Genomic DNA, 4951 nt, shown 5'->3' on the forward strand with positions numbered 1-4951 from the left:
AATCTTCTATATGGACGTCTTCTTACTCGCCTTTTCAAGGTTTTTGACATTGCTCTCACTCGTGAAGAAGAGTCCACTGTGACATTTCAACACATCACCCGAAACAGTTTCCACACTATTGCCATTCCTCCTCCTTCGGATGTGTTTGTTGAAGAAGACGAAGACTTAGATGGAACTGCTCCTCCTCCTACTCAAGTTCAAGAAGGTATTCCGGCATCCTTACACGATTGGGTGTCAAGCATTGATGAATACATGGACGAAGCCAACACTCGTATCATGGAACTTGAACTTGGACAACAACGGATTCAAGATGATGTGGCATCCCTCCGTGATGATGTGAAGACTGGCTTTAACAATATGTACCTGCGCCAAGATAAGCTTCTTAATTCTATTCAAACTCTTGCTCTCAATCTTGGACATCTTTCTCTTGATACACCGGGAGCAACTCCACAAGGAGTCCCACCGACGTTCGCCGGTGCATCAAGTTCTATTCCCCCTCTTCCACCCTTTGATCCTTCTACTTGATATGCTTTACCCCTCTTTTTGATAATGACAAAGGGAGAGAAGAATTTGAAAGTTTGAAAGTTGTAGTAATGAATGATTATGTTTTATGGTCTTATTATAATAAACTTGCTTGGATTAAAAGAATTGTTATTATGAATTGTTATCCATTACATACATTATTGCTTTCCATTATTTATCCGTTGTGTCCTATTTGTCATCATAAAAAAGGGGGAGATTGTTAGGGAAAATGACCCTACACCCTATACCCTCCGAGTCATCTTTATGATGATGTTTTGATGATAACAAATAAGACTTGGACTAATGCTTGTGTTCTAAGTGTTCTAAGTGTTCTTAGAATCAAAGCATAGCACCAAGTGAGGGGGAGCGTATACAAGTGTACTAAGATCACTCTCAAAAAATATTGGAGCTTGGAAGTCAAAGTAATGTAGTCCTAGAATAGGAATTAATCCCACTAGGAACCAAGTAGAACCAAGCTTAGGGTAAGCCTGCTATTTAGGGCTGATTAGGGGCTGTTTTAGGGCAAAATTAGGGTTTAGGATGGGAATTTGGGAATGGGGTTTATAGGGTTTTAATCTGCAGGTTTAGAGGGTCATTATGATATAAAAATATCTGGATTTGGTTAGGTTTCAAAATTCTGCAGATTTAGGGTTAGGGTTTCGGGTTTTGTAATGAGGAAAAACAACCAAAATTATTGTTCAAAGTAGGATTTAGGGGCAAGGGTTAAGGTCGACTGTTAGAGGGGCTAGGGGGAAGATTCGGTTGCAATATGGAAGGTTTCTGATGGCTGAATGTGTCCCAGCAGAAAATTAGGGTTTTTAGGGTCAATGGAGAAGAGGGATCTTAGGGTTTGGATGGACAGAATGAGCAGCAGCTAGGGTCGAGTGGAGATGGTGATGCGGGGAAGTTATGGTCCAAATCTGATCAGATTCCAATGGAGGAGCAGATCTGAATCAGAGTTTAGAGTCTTCTAGGGTTTATGAAAATAGGACAGAAGAGAAAAGGAATTGATTGGGGAAGGGAAGAAAGGATAAACAGAAAATAATAAATTCAAACTCACTCTGAATCCTCTAACAGCAGTTTGAATGGTTGAAGGATGAAGCCACCTTCGAAGAAAGATCCTCCCAGCCGTCCCGGCGTAAAGAGTCGCAGGATTCCACCCACCCTTCCACCTTGATAGAACCACAAGGATGCATAAACTCTTGAGAGCAAGGAGCAGCAGCAGTAACCAGCCACGAAATCAGTGTTTTTAATTCAAATCTATTCTGGGGAGCCTCCCACGATATTCTTATTTATAATAAAAGCCTAAGGCCAAATCCTATTACAACTTAAAGGCCTCTCCTTCACAAAATCGTGGAAGGGAGAGGTTTAAATCTAATTGGACTAATTTAAAACTTAAAATGTCCTAACTACCCCTACTTAACTTAAATTAAAAGACTCTAACTTAAAACAATTAATTTAAAAGAAGATTCCCCATTAGCCAATAGGATATAAGAACCTATTAGCCAATAGGAGCTCTTCACTTAAATTAAACCCATTGGACCCATTGAACCAATTGGATGCAACCAATTTCAACCGGTTCAATCTAAAAAACATAAAAATAAACTAAGTATGAAAATATAACTCCTAGGCTACGGCTCCCTATTCAAACCCTAAGTTCGGGGTTTCTTCTTCTTCTTCTTCCTTCTTGGAGGCTGCATCAACTCTCCCCGTCTTGAAAGCATTCATCCCCGATGAATGGCTGGAGATCACGAATGGTCTTCCAAATCAAGATCGAGTTGCTTGAGTTCATCTTCAGCGGATGGTGCAGTCTTATATGCGGACAGCAGCTCTTTGGAGGATGAAGATGGTTGCCATGCTGGCTGGACAGCAGCCTTTTGACATACCCATGAACACCTCGTAACTCATCATCATCATCAAGATAATTAGCCACATCATATTCATCATCGGGAGGGAGTGGGTGAATACAATTTGCCCTTGGTCGTCGTCTTCCCCTTGAACTTCTTCCTTTTCAGCCACATTGATGGGCTTCTTCTTATGTGGGCAGTCCCTAGCAATGTGCCCTTTGTCTTGACAGTAGTAACAAGTGAAGGGGTCATTTCGGCCCGTAGGAGCCTTGCCCTTGTCATCAACACGTGGGGGAACAGCGGGCGAGGGGTGTTGCCTGAGAGGAACCTTGTTTGGAGGTGCTATTGTTGATGTAGGCCGGCTTGGAAGTAGAACCCGTCTGTTTACATGAAGCTAGTAACTCCTTTGCCTTCAAGGCCTTCTCAAAACAATCGCGAACATCTACCACGCCAACCACTCCAATTGTCTGTTGATCTCACTTGATAGACCCAATCGAACCTGGAAAGCATTTGGATGCCTTCCTCCCTAATGCCAGCGAGAAGAAAGAGCATCGAATTGCATCATGTACTCGATTCGATCATGGGTCCCTGGCGGAGGGAGTTGAACTTATCCGCAACCGAGACCTGAAGTGCCTTGGTAAGTATTTCTTGCTCAGGTCATATTTCATGTCTTCCCAAGTGCGGGTGCAGTACCATTAAAGTCCATCTCTCTTTCGCGAGTTCTCCACCACTCACGTGCAGTCCGATAAGCTTAGCACGGACTAACTTCATTTTCCCTTCTTCGGATAGATCATACCAGTCGAAATAGTCTTCTATTGCAGCAAGCCAATCATAAAACACACTGGGGTCGAGTTACCATCGAATTCTTTCAGCTCAAGCTTCACCTTTTGGTTTCTGTATGTCGTCGATTAGTACCCTGGTCTCCGGTGAAGTAGGACCTCATATACTCCTCAAAGTAGGCTGCCGACCTCTGTCTCTGTCCCGGTCTTCTCTATCTCTCTCTCTGTAGCCTCGCTGGTGATCTCTGTGTTCCCGAAAAGGTTCACGGGCATATCTAGGTCTGTCCCGACGATCTCCATAATAATCTCTATCATTCTGTCATCTCGGTCAGTCCCTGAATCTGTCCCTATTACCTAAGTGTCCATCTCTATAACCCCTGTAATCATCTCTAGGGCTCCCATCTCCGTCGGGCACCTCGTATCACGAGAATGGGGTTGGTACCTGTCCTCTTCTATGGGCAAGTTGCTGTCCCTATCGGGAGGGATTCTCTGTCCTTCCAAGGGTTGCAATCTAGTCATGATTGCATCACTTGTAGCCTTCGATCTCTTTGTAAACTTGCGGAACATCTCTAACATGGCTGCCATAGGGTCGGCTGGTTGTGGCAGCACCGGGTTGCCATGTTCGTCCATGGCTTTGATACCAAAATAATGTAGTCCTAGAATAGGAATTAATCCCACTAGGAACCAAGTAGAACCAAGCTTAGGGTAAGCCTGCTATTTAGGGCTGATTAGGGGCTGTTTTAGGGCAAAATTAGGGTTTAGGATGGGAATTTGGGAATGGGGTTTATAGGGTTTTAATCTGCAGGTTTAGAGGGTCATTATGATATAAAAATATCTGGATTTGGTTAGGTTTCAAAATTCTGCAGATTTAGGGTTAGGGTTTCGGGTTTTGTAATGAGGAAAAACAACCAAAATTATTGTTCAAAGTAGGATTTAGGAGCAAGGGTTAAGGTCGACTGTTAGAGGGGCTAGGGGGAAGATTCGGTTGCAATATGGAAGGTTTCTGATGGCTGAATGTGTCCCAGCAGAAAATTAGGGTTTTTAGGGTCGATGGAGAAGAGGGATCTTAGGGTTTGGATGGACAGAATGAGCAGCAGCTAGGGTCGAGTGGAGATGGTGATGCGGGGAAGTTATGGTCCAAATCTGATCAGATTCCAATGGAGGAGCAGATCTGAATCAGAGTTTAGAGTCTTCTAGGGTTTATGAAAATAGGACAGAAGAGAAAAGGAATTGATTGGGGAAGGGAAGAAAGGATAAACAGAAAATAATAAATTCAAACTCACTCTCGAATCCTCTAACAGCAGTTTGAATGGTTGAAGGATGAAGCCACCTTCGAAGAAAGATCCTCCCAGCCGTCCCGGCGTAAAGAGTCGCAGGATTCCACCCACCCTTCCACCTTGATAGAACCACAAGGATGCATAAACTCTTGAGAGCAAGGAGCAGCAGCAGTAACCAGCCACGAAATCAGTGTTTTTAATTCAAATCTATTCGGGGAGCCTCCCACGATATTCTTATTTATAATAAAAGCCTAAGGTCAAATCCTATTACAACTTAAAGGCCTCTCCTTCACAAAATCGTGGAAGGGAGAGGTTTAAATCTAATTGGACTAATTTAAAACTTAAAATGTCCTAACTACCCCTACTTAGCTTAAATTAAAAGACTCTAACTTAAAACAATTAATTTAAAGAAGATTCCCCATTAGCCAATAGGATATAAGAACCTATTAGCCAATAGGAGCTCTTCACTTAAATTAAACCCATTGGACCCATTGAACCAATTGGATGCAACCAATTTCAACCGGTT

The sequence above is a fragment of the Telopea speciosissima genome, unplaced genomic scaffold (assembly GCF_018873765.1).
Source record: "Telopea speciosissima isolate NSW1024214 ecotype Mountain lineage unplaced genomic scaffold, Tspe_v1 Tspe_v1.0040, whole genome shotgun sequence".
NCBI classification, from domain to species: domain Eukaryota; kingdom Viridiplantae; phylum Streptophyta; class Magnoliopsida; order Proteales; family Proteaceae; genus Telopea; species Telopea speciosissima.